Source organism: Spermophilus citellus, assembly GCF_964194105.1.
Source record: "Spermophilus citellus genome assembly, chromosome: 3".
Lineage (NCBI taxonomy): Eukaryota > Metazoa > Chordata > Mammalia > Rodentia > Sciuridae > Spermophilus > Spermophilus citellus.
The window spans coordinates 164,594,416-164,607,110 of NC_138184.1; the positions used below are offsets into that span (position 1 = coordinate 164,594,416).

Consider the following 12,695-nt stretch of genomic DNA (forward strand, 5'->3'; position numbering starts at 1 on the left):
GCTGCTTCTTCTCTGTGGATCTACAATCAGCTTTATGTCATGACTCAGGGCAAGGTGTGTGACTATAGAACTGGCATGCCAATCACAGAAATATTTATCATGCAACTAATAAGGGAAAACTTTTAGGACTAAGTTGCACAGATGCCTTTCCATATTCCTGAGAAGGTCCAGATCAGTTTTTTTTTTTTTTTTTCTGTCACGTTTTGCAAAATCTGTAACAGTAAGCTACTTCTGCACTATTATCCTATGAAAGGATCTCACCTCCAAATTGTGTAAGTTCCAGGTTTCACAAAAAGTAAACCTGTTCTCTGTCCCCAAATACTTGCAAGTTTTGTATTGTATGATCAAGGTGTGAAAAAAATTTACAAAGGAAACTCCAGAAAACAAGATCTTCAGAAACAAGAATACACAGCACACCCGGTAGGCCTGGTGTGAGGAAGGGGGGTAAATGGGGAGAAAAACATATATTTCGCTCTTTTTTTCTCTGCTTCTTCCTTCAGAGATGCCAGCGCATTGAGGTAAGGTTGATTCCTGTCTCTCAACCCATGCCTGCATTTTTAAGACCATTAACTATAGGCTGGGGTTTTACATAGTGGAACCCAGATACTCCAAATGAGACTTAGAATATTTAGGGTGATGTTTGTGGCCGACCATTCTCACTGTTTCTTCTGTACGAAGTTTAAAGAAATTTCATGTAATAGAAAAGAGAATATACAGGTCATTAAATCACCCCAGGCGCAGGCTGAGACGTCAGAGGTTACTTTACCGACAGAGTGCCAAATCCCAAAACATCCCTCAGTGCGTCCGCAATCCACGCAGCTAAAAGCCTGATCGCAGACAAGGATGGACTTGTGCACTCTCGGGAGCACTTGCGCATGCTAAGGGAAGGGGGGCCAAGGGGTGGGGGTGGAGATCGGAAGGGGAGAGGTAATCCCCAGCGTTTTAAGCATCCCTTTTTTAGAAAGACTGAGTCTCTCCCAGGACAGCTGCTGCGGTCACACCACAAACTTAAAAGCCGCCCTCCTGCTTGGAGCGTGCCACCCTCGGGTAGCCAAAACTCCAGCTGGTGCCTCATTCTCTGCCAGTCCGGGCCAGGCGCTCAGGGGCAGCAGCGCCCCCTGCCTCCCCGCCAGGCCTCTGCGGCCGCTGCCTCGGCGCTCTGCCTGGGCCGCCGGCGGCTCCGCGGCTGAGCCTGGGCTGAGGCTCAGAGGAACTCCTGTTCGTGCCTCAGGTCGCGGCGTGGCTCGTCCTCATTCTTCCACCTTTTCCCCCTCTCCTGAAACAGCATCAGGAAAAGAGTGAAGACGAGGAGAGTTCACAGCAGGTATGTCTGGTTTCGGGTCACCTGCTACTCTGGTGGGAGGGTGCGTTGTAGACCGTGGTGATAAGCAGGGAAGGATTTGGGGGTGACTGGTTTCAAAGTGAGGGTGCGAAGCGGCTGGGAGATAAAGAACCGTCCTGAAACAGAGAAAGCGCTGGGTAGCGGACAGGAAATGTGCGCGCAGGGTAACTGACTAGGTGAGCAGCCAGCGGACGGACTGCCGGTAAGCCCGGAGCCGCCGCCCGCGCGGCAACAGCGGCGCAAGTCCCACGTCGCCGCAGCCGCTGTCGGAGAGGACTCATTCAGAGCCTTCGCCTAACAGCACTGCGCAAAGTTTTCGGCTCGGAGCGCGCCCCGAACTTTGCTCTCACCCTAGGTGCTTAGCCTTTCCCGACCCCCTTCCCAGCCAAAGCAGTGGAGGACGCTTATGAAAGTGTCCTGTTTCTTTCGGCAACTACAGGTTCATCTAAAGACAAGTTGGCGGGGACTGTCCGGGGAAGGCTTGACCAAAGGTCATCTGAGCTCTAGCTGGCTTCTTTTCCCTTTGTACTGGGAGAAGGGTAGAGGAGTGCATGGTGGTTGTTTTTGTTGTGGCACTTTGGGGGAGGGACGGGCAACGCCTTTTTCCTTGCAAGTGAATCGCGACGCCGGGTCTATTGGAAGTGTGTGTCCTAGTAGCTCCAGAGGGGAAAGTTGGAATCAGATACTAGCCACAAAGCTGGCTGGCTGCGAAATGCGGTTATGACAAAACGCTCTATTGCTGGGGTGAGGGATTCCTTTTGTAGCCCTTGGTGTGGCTTGTTCTGCAAAGGCCGAGATTTGACTCCCGCTGGGCGTTTAACCCGGAGTACCCCCACCCCCACCCCCCTCCCGCTTTGGCTTCCTCACAACGCACCCAGAGTTGACGCCTTAACTGACTGCCCTGGCATCGCACCGTCAGTTTTCAGCACTCGATCTACTTCTTTCATGACTTGTGTTCAACCTCGTGGACTGAGTTACTTTGCTCGCGTCGCTAGGAGGGGACTTGACAGGAGGAGGAGACATCGCGCTTTAACTGGGCGGTCTGGAATCCCAGGATTGGATGCGAGACGCACGCCCGGCAGCTGGGGCCGCTGACCTCAGGGATTCCGTGTTGTGTGCTTGGGAGTTAAATGGACCAACTTTTCATCACTTGACTTCGAGTGAAGCCCTAATAAAAAGCGGTATCTTAAGTGAACTATTCTCTTTTCCCCCAAAACTCTCCCCCCACCCATCTTGCCAGTGCTATTGGGTTCAGCAAAAGAAAGGGCGGGAGACAGAAAGTCTCAGGTTTTGCCGGAAATAGGGTCTCCTGGATGTGTGCGTAAGTGTTTGGGGGACAGAGGAAGGAGGAGGAGGATTCCCTAACCTGGAAGAAAGGGAGTAGGCAGAGGTAGAGGAGATAGTTTGCGACCCCTCCCGAGTCTGGTGCTGCTGCTATTGTGTAACTATGGCAACCGCCAGGGCAAGGGCGGTCAGAGCTTTCTGGATTCTGCACGTGGAAAGAAAAATGTGATGGGTGGGGGACAGAGAGAGGCACATGTCATCACTCTAGCGATGCCTTCCCTTTTCCTGCTTCTTCTCTGAGGACAGATTGCAAAGAGGATGAGCAGGAAGAATCAGGGTTGGGAGTGATCAGTCGCAACCAGCAGTTGCTTTAACTCCTTCCAGTCTTGGAGTCACTAGACAGGCCCCAGCAGCTGAAATTGGCTAGGGGAGCCATCGCTGACAAACTACAAAGTGATGGCCCATGTCGGGGGGAGATGGGATGAGACCTTGGCCTTTGGAAGGGAAAGGCCAGGAAATACAGGAAGATGATGTGTGATGAGATAAGAATAGGATCAGGAGGTAGCTGAGAGACAATTACATGGTACTGATTTGGATTGCCAACATTTCGAATGGAATTTGCCCACTTATGAAATGGAAAATTGTTGGAGAAAGGAAGGGACATTTATCAAACACCTATTGTACCCCATGTGCTTTGTACGTTATCATGTTATCATGATTAATGCTCAACAATATTATGCAAATGTTATTATTCTTGTCTTCCTGATGAAAAAAAAAGAAGAGAAACAAAGAGCAATGGGTACCTATTCTGGCCTTTATGTTCTTAAAGAATTATAATTCTTAAAAATTATATTCATAGGAAAATGGACTAAGTAGTTATCATCCTCATTTTAGAAATGAGAATAATGAAATGCAAAGTTGTTTATTGTTGGAACACAAAAATAAATTGCAAAGGATGGAGCTGATAGAGGAATTCTTTTGCTTGGATGTGTGTCTCCATTCAGGGACATCAGGAAATTTTCCATGGCCCCACTTAAAGCCAGGGCCTTTCTAAGGTCAGTTCTGATGCTATATCTGTGTTGTAATCATTTATATGTGAAAAACACAGAAGAATGTGGTTGGATTTAGGCACAGAGCACATCAAGTATGTAGAACTAGAATGTCTCTATTTAATCTATATTTATATCCAGGTCTTACTGTATTTTGTAGGAATTATTGATGATTTTAACAATGTTTGTAAAGGACAAAAGAAAAAAAAAGAACTAACATATCCATTTGCAATCCCATGACTGTTTGAGAAAATTGTCTGAGCTACAGTTCTCAATCTACTCATTGTTCTCATGATCTGCGTATTATAAAAGTTATTTCATATTTTGGCACCACCGGTTCACCTTTGTAAGAGCCTGCTATCCATTAAGAAGAATAGTAAAGATTAGACTCCAGTTACCTTCCTGCTGACTTGCTGAGGGGGAAAGTTAAGGAAAAATGTCTGGCAATGCAAATGTTTTAAAATCATCAGAAAGATATAATCAACGTAAGCAGAAATTGAGGGTAAAAGGTTGAGAAATAAGTGCTGTGGCTTTTCTATTGTCTTTCACACAGAATTGCTTTCATAGGTAATTCTTACCTAATGAATTTGCTTTGTGTTTTGCATAAAGCAAAGATGCACACACACACACACACACACAAAAAAAAAAAAAAAAAAAACCACTGAATTTTTGGTCTCTTCGTTATGTGTGGGGAGGGCTGTAAGTATGGGAATGTGAATTATTTTTGATGCCAGCAAATTCAGGAAAATAAACAATTACAAAGGCAGAGGAAACGCATCTACTTTTTGGCAGGCTAATAGATTGAACTAAAGGTTTGAACTTGAGTTGCTGAGCTAAATTACTTTCAAATCTTTTCTTGCCCCAAACTAGGAAGAATATTATTAGAAGTTGAAGTTAAGGTAGGAAGCTTTATGCTACACAATTCTTCTTTATTCTGGGCACTCTTTCGTTTACCTGGGCATATCAAAAAGGATTTTCACAGACCAGCAGGTGCCTCAGAAGATAACATCTGGAATAAACAGGCATCTCTATGGTCTGGTTTACTGCATGAATAGAGTTATGGTGCTAAGTTTTATTTTTGTTATTTTATATATACACATATAAAATATAGAAAATATATGTGTGTGTGTGTGTGTGTGTGTGTGTGTGTGTGTATATATATATATATATATATATATATATATATATATAAAATATCAACTATTCAATCTGAAGAAGAAAGTATTCCAGGTGCTACTTTAATGACTAATAGTATGTCTTCAGACTGTTTGCTACAGCTTCGTTGTTTTGGATAAAATAAATGTTGAATCTAAATTTCGCTCTTCTGTCTGAGAGGTTTCATGCTTTGATAATGTATGCCCCTTGGGAATATCCTTGTGAATTAATAAATAATCTCATTAATAATCAAGATTAACATAGCACTATTTTGAAAAGTTCTTCTTATTTTTTTCCATAAACACGTCTAACACCAGATAAGATAATAGGTATTTCTACACTCTATCACATAATCCTTGAGCTAGAAAAAAGAAATATTCACATTTATAGAATAAGTAGCAATAGCAATAATAGCAATGGACTATGGGCAATATTATACCTCCCCACCTCAAAATATGGTTTAAAAATTTTTCCTTCCCCCTGGAAACCTGAGCTAAAAATCCCTTGTTATTTTTTATCTGTCATTTCTTTCAAGCTAGTAGTCAAAGCTTTCAATCATTTTTACTTGCTAACAGTTTTGGTGTTTATAATTAGATCCTAAGAACCAAGAGGGGAAAAAATTTGTCTTCTCTAACTTTTTATACCTTCAAGTTAGTGTAATGTTAAATATATACTAGATACCATTGAATCTAACTCATTATTTAAATAAAAGTTATTTTGAACCATTTTGTTTGTTGCCTATAAAATAACATACTAAAGATCTTTGGTTCATGGTTTTGGGGTGATTTAACAAGGAGATAGTTTTGTTTGATCTGAATTCTATTTTTCATTTAAAAAGTGATGAGAAACTGAAGGGTTTATGATAATGCATAACCTATAGGAATGGTGTAATAATCATTAAAGCCAGGATATATAAGAATACTCAGTGAAAATATCACTTGCTATAAAAAGTTATTAATTTTTCATACTTTTGGAAAGGCTAAAATTAATAAACGGGTATCTACTCCATCTATGGACATGTTAGTTCACCTTAATATTAAGTACCTAAATACTAATTTTTCAAAAAAATCCTAAAGCAAAAGGGAAATTTACTGTAAATGAAAAACACACTGATATATAACTGCAGTAATTTTGAAGTTCTCTTGAGATACCCTTTAATTATTGAACACATGTAATATAAATTATTAATCACAGATACATACTTAAGTGCTTTTAAAAAGTTAGTGTAGGAAATGAAATATGTTGCTTATGCTTGGATTTTAATGTTTTTGATGACTGTTAATCTATAATTATCAGCATTGGATCATTTATTTCCATGTTAATAATAATATTTAATAATCTTTATAGTCATGAATCAGGATATCTTCAACCAGCTTTCTAATCACTCACTAGCAAATTTATTCATTTGCTCCCTCTTTGGTAATGAGCTAAGCTACAATTGGAGGTAATACATTACAAATGTTAAACTCAAATAGAAATATATAAGTAAAGCCAGTTACATGACCTTCAGAAGAAGCTGGATCTGTGTGAATGTAAATCTGTCTACCTTATCATAGTGATAATGTCATCCTTTAAAGATATGGTGTCTTCAGGAATTAGGCATGACTTCCTGTGTATTCCTCATTCATTCTTAGAATATTATGCATAACAACCTTGTCATCTTATATTTTTTATTGGTTGTTCACAACATTACAAAGCTCTTGACATATCATATTTCATACATTAGAATCAAGTGGGTTATGAACTCCCATTTTTACCCCAAATACAGATTGCAGAATCACATCGGTTACACATCCACATTTTTACATACTGCCATATTAGTGACTGTTGTATTCTGCTACCTTTCCTATCCTCTACTATCCCCCACTCCCCTCCCATCTTCTCTCTCTACCCCATCTACTGTAATTCATTTCCCTCCGTGTTTATTATCCTGTTCCCCTCACAACCTCTTATATGTAATTTTGTATAACAATGAGGGTCTCCCTCCATTTCCATGCAATTTCCCTTTTTTTCTCCCTTTCCCTCCCACCTCATGTCTCTGTTTAATGTTAATCTTTTCTTCCTGCTCTTCCTCCCTGCTCTGTTCTTAGTTGCTCTCATTATATCAAAGAAGACATTTGGTATTTGTTTTTTAGGGATTGGCTAGCTTCACTAAGCATAATCTGCTCTAGTGCCATCCATTTAGAAAGAAAACTACAGACCAATATCTCTGATGAACCTAGATGCAAAAATCCTCAATAAAATTCTGGCAAATCGGATACAAAGGCACATCAAAAAAATTGTGCACCATGATCAAGTAGGATTCATCCCTGGGATGCAAGGATGGTTCAATATACGGAAATCAATAAATGTTATTCACCACATCAATAGACTTAAAGATAAGAACCATATGATCATCTTCGATAGACGCAGAAAAAGCATTTGACAAAGTACAGTATCCCTTTATGTTCAAAACATTAGAAAAACTAGGGATAACAGGAACTTACCTCGACATTGTAAAAGCTATCTATGCTAAGCCTCAGGCTAGCATCATTCTGAATGGAGAAAAATTGAAGGCATTCCCTCTAAGATCTGGTACAAGACAGGGATGCCCTCTCTCACCACTTCTGTTCAACATAGTCCTCGAAACACTGGCCAGAGCAATTAGACAGACGAAAGAAATTAAAGGCATAAAAATAGGAAAAGAAGAACTTAAATTATCACTATTTGCAGATGACATGATTCTATACCTAGAAGACCCAAAAGGGTCTACAAAAAATCTACTAGAACTAATAAATGAATTCAGCAAAGTGGCAGGATATAAAATCAACACACATAAATCAAAGGCATTTCTGTATATCAGAGACAAAACTTCTGAAACGGAAATGAGGAAAAACACTCCATTCACAATATCCTCAAAAAAATAAAATACTTGGGAATCAACCTAACAAAAGAGGTGAAAGACTTATACAATGAAAACTACAGAACCCTAAAGAGAGAAATAGAAGAGAATCTTAGAAGATGGAAAAATATACCCTATTCATGGATAGGCAGAACTAACATTATCAAAATGGCTATATTACCAAAAGTTCTCTATAGGTTTAATGCAATGCCAATCAAAATCCCAATGGCATTTCTTGTAGAAATCATCTTATATTTTAAAACCAGTGATTTGTAGTGAATTCAGTTAGTGAATTTTCAGTAGGAAATCACAAAACAAATGGAAATTTTTGCTGTTTTTCTAATCTGACAGAATTAAGCTACATTAGTCAAAGCTTCTTAATAGAAATATAGTGCTATTATTATATCAAAAAGTGGTTTAGACATATGAAGATGACATTATTATGAATGCCTGTTTTTCTATATTAATTTAATTGTGAATTTACAAGGTTTACTCTTTAATCCATCTTTTACATATTTCTAAACTTTTTAAGGATTATGGTGCCATGTTTGTTCCAGAAACTAACTGCTATCTAAGTAACTGCATTAAGCATATATAGTTTAAAATATACTGCAAATAGAAATTAGACTTAAAATTCTTATTAGCAATATTGTCGGAATTTGCCTCTGTATATACATTGAGAAATACTATAATTCATATATGTATCATCAGTACATATCAACTATTAAAAATATTTTTCAGAAAAGATAGTTTCTCCTTAAGTTGATTATTAAAAGGCCCATAGATATCTTTCTTCCCACATACATACTGAGTTGGACTCATGCTTAAGATGGAATAACCTCAAGTTACATCTAAATAAACTCATTTTCTTTGATGGCATGTATACGATTAGTGTTAAGCTTTTACTCCTCTTCTGTTATCATGAAGACCAGTCTATACAAATTAAATTCAGGCATTCTGGACTTTTGATTTTGTTGTTGTTGTTGTTTCCAAATAAATAATTGATCCTCCTCTAAAGTGATTGCTTTATGGAAGAAAGATATGTCTTCTAAGGCAAAAAATAATCTACTACAAAATGAACACTACTATTTGAAGATACTGTCATTTGCATAATGTCACACTGTATTTCAAGACAATTATTTGGAACTCAGAATTCTGTTTATTGGTAATACTAAATACTGGGTCAGTAGAAGTCGATACTAATTAGTTTTCTTATATGTAAATTTTAAAAATACTTTATTTATTTTTTAAGAGAGAGAGAGAGAGAATTTTTAATATTTATTTTTTAGTTTTCGGCAGACACAACATCTTTGTTTGTATGTGGTGCTGAGGATCGAACCTGGGCCACACACATGCCAGGCAAGTGTGCTACCGTTTGAGCCACATCCCCAGCCCCAATTTAAAAATACGTTATAGTGATAATTTTCATTACAGGAAGAGTTCATGACCATTACTGGAAAAACAAAGAATGCTAACATGCATAAAGTGGAGAAGGGTTCAGAAACATTTATCCACAAATCTACTGCACATATAGATGCATGTCAAGTATTCTCAGCCATAAATTTATAACAAATATAGATTTTACATTGACAACTATCACCCAGAGCTTGCTTTATTGCCGCAGTCTGGTTGCAGCAAAATAACCGGGGAGTGACGAACAACTTGTGTACATTGATACAGCAGGAGTAGGAGCCGTTTATTGTAGGACCAGAGGGATATTTATACATTCCACACAGCTTATCTTAATTAGCATAAACTAGATACAGCAGTCAACCAATAAGGAATCTCCATACTTAATGGCTCCCTGGAGTTACTTCACAAACCACTCCCTCTGGCAAAATACCAGGCGCCATCCAGACTTGTTTACAGACTCTTAACATTTGCCAGGCGCCATCCTGACTTGTTTACAAACCCTAACACTTTATAATGCCATTCTCCAATAGAAATAATCAAGCATCTTAGGAGGAATCAACCAATTCTAAGACTGGGACAAGAAACTTATAGGAAGAGCCTGGAGCATCTCGAAATGTCAAAATATAGAAGTAGGGGGGGGCGGGGGAGGAGACGAGAGAGAGGTATATCAAATGACATAGGAGCCATTTAAAAGGACTCCCAATTGCCAAAGCAGAATAATTTGAGCAACAAAAAAATAAAGTAGTATTGATTACTACACCATTTAATAAAATGTCCATTAAAAGATATTAGTATAAATAAATGATTGAATAAATTAATAAGTGGGAGAGAAGAGACAAGCTTCCCATGCAAAACAATTTCAAGTGATTTAGTATATATTTGGCCCCAATGAAGTGCAACAAAACCCCATCCTTTGAGTGTGGACTAAGTGTGGTAACTTTCCTCCTAAGAGTATGGTATGGAAAGAAGGGCAGGAGGAAAAAAGAAGAGCACTTTACAGTAATGAAACCTGATGAACACTACCTACTCATCTCAGCCAGGTTATCAAGTTAAATATCAACTCTCATAAATCCTATTGATGACATGTAGCCTTGATGTGAGTGGATGAAAATGGCACTTTACCTCTGTGATCTTTCTCCCCAAAATCCGTAATCCAAAACTAATCATAAGAAAAATCATGATACAAATTATACTAGTGAGGCATTCTACAACATATCTGACCAGTAATTCTTAAACCTGTCAAAGTCATGAAAAGCAAGTAAAATCTGAGATATTGTCACAGTCAAGAGAAGCATAAAGAGTATAATGACCAAATTTACTGTGATACCCTGGGACAGAGGAGAAACATTATATAAAAACTAGGGAAACCTGAATAAAACCTTTACTTTATTTATTGACAACACATCATTATTAGTTTACTAATTGAAGCAAATATCCATACTAGTCTAAAAATGTAAATAGGGAAAACTGGATGTGGGTAATAGGTAAACTCCCTACTGTCATCTCAATGCTTATAAAAATCTTTGTTATAAAAAAAGTATATAAAATTATATTTAAAGCATGTAATGAGAAACTGTACTAAACTGTACTATTAAATGTATATGGAGAGAATGATATATATATGAGTAGATATGTATGTGTATATATATGTATGCAAATATATATACAGTTAGTGAGTTTTCACTAGCAAATCACAAAAAAATGGAAATTTTTGCTGTTTTTCTAATCTGACAGAATTAAGCTACATAGTCAAGCTTCTTAATAGAAATATAGTGCTATTATTATATAAAAAAGTGGTGTAGACATATGAAGATGACAATATGTGTGTGTATGCATGCATGTGCATGTATGTGTATATATATATGTGCATAGTATGTGTGTATGTATGTGTATGTGTGTGTGTATATATGAATGTATCACTTCACATATTATTTATATTGTTCTGTTTTCTTAATTTCTACATTTCCACCCCCTCAGCAGAATTGAGTTTTACTGTCCTTTAGGTAGGTCCCCTTACAGTTGGAGCAAAAGTCCTTATGTTTTACCTTTGCTATCTAAGCTTTTATACATAGCATTTTCTCACTCTTTATTATTAACTCGTGTTTACAATCATTTAATAAAGACCTGCCTCTGTGTTTTACATTGAGCTGGAGTTTCTACTAAATTCATGCTTTACTCTGGTATTTGTTGAATGTTTAGGCACACTTCTTTTTTTTTTTTTCTCTTCTGCTTTTAGTTTGTGTGAGTCATGACATAAAAACACATTTCAAAAACTTATTTGGGAAAAGTCAGAGAACCTGGTTTCAGAATGTGTGACTAATGGGCCTCCTTTTTGGTCAGAGCCCACTGAATTTCCTGAAATAATGAGTGTCTGAAAAAGACTGAGATCAAAATGACTAATATGCTCTGGTCTTTCATTGGAATCTTAGATTCAGATTTTTATTTTTGTTTCACAAAAGAAATGAAAAATTTCTTCTGAAATTTTCTTTAAAAATGCCCATAACATTTTAGTTCAATGAAAAAGAGGAATAAAGCAATGTAATATTCAGGCTGACATTTTTTAAAATACATATTTAATTTGCATAACCAATACATGCAGTTCACATTTTACAAAGACTGTCATGCTTTCTCTCTCTTTTTTATCTCCTGTCATATATTTTCAAGTAATTAATTTCTTATGAATACTTAATTATAACCAGAGTATGGTTTTAAAAAATATTCTTGTAAATGAAAATAATCATTTCAAATCTTGTAAATTTTGAGATGTGACTTTACATATCAGACGACAAATTCTTTAGATTTTAATAAATTTATATATTTATTAATCTTATCCTTAATGCATTTTCCAATTTAAAATTCATTCTTTTGTCCACATTATCTTCTGTCGTGCCTCCACGCATTTCTATATTTTCCTATCATAATTCAATCAGTGCTTTACATTTGGCTTTTCAAGCAGGTTAGTATATAATAAAATTAGCTAGACTATTCTGTATACAAAAGTATCCAAATGATAAAAAAAAGTGTCAGTAAGATATTTGTAATTTTAAAGTGGGAGTTTAATACAAATCAAGAAATTCTTTTTTTGTTGTTGTTTTGTTTTGTGATTTAACCTAGGGGCTCTTTACCACAGAGCCACATCCCCAACCCTATTTTGAGACAGGGTTAAGTTTTTGAGAGCCTCACTAAGTTATTGAGGCTGACTTTGAACTACTAGTGATCCTCCTGCCTCAGCCTCCCCAATCGCTGGGATTACAGGCATGTGCCACCTCACCCTACGAAGAAGTTCTTGTATTAACTTTTAAAGTTAAGACCTTTATCACCTGTCAAGTAGCTGTTCAAAGAACTCATATTGAACACACAGATGAGCAAATAACATATGCCTTTTTGGGGGTTGATTCACATTTTGTAGAGCTGTGGGGATTGTTGTCTTAGACTTCACTGTGATGAGGTTTGGCAGAGAGCATTCATTGTTCAGGTTTTAAAAAGGGCAAGTTTTTGGCAGGAATAACTCGTATAGAAAGGGAATGTTGTGCTTACACATGTGTACTCAATAAACCTTCAGAGAATTTGG

At 37.6% G+C, this 12,695-nt stretch overlaps 1 protein-coding gene across 1 annotated transcript in view; it reads left to right on the forward strand.

Annotated features, from left to right (window-relative positions):
• Nucleotides 1–1,007: 1,007 nt before the first annotated feature.
• SEMA3D (semaphorin 3D) overlaps nucleotides 1,008–12,695 on the forward strand; it is a 196,515-nt gene continuing 184,827 nt past the window's right edge. Inside the window, exon 1 of the mRNA XM_081286835.1 lies at nucleotides 1,008–1,324. The gene's annotated coding sequence lies outside the window, so the exon portion shown is untranslated. The remainder of the gene's footprint in view (nucleotides 1,325–12,695) is intronic.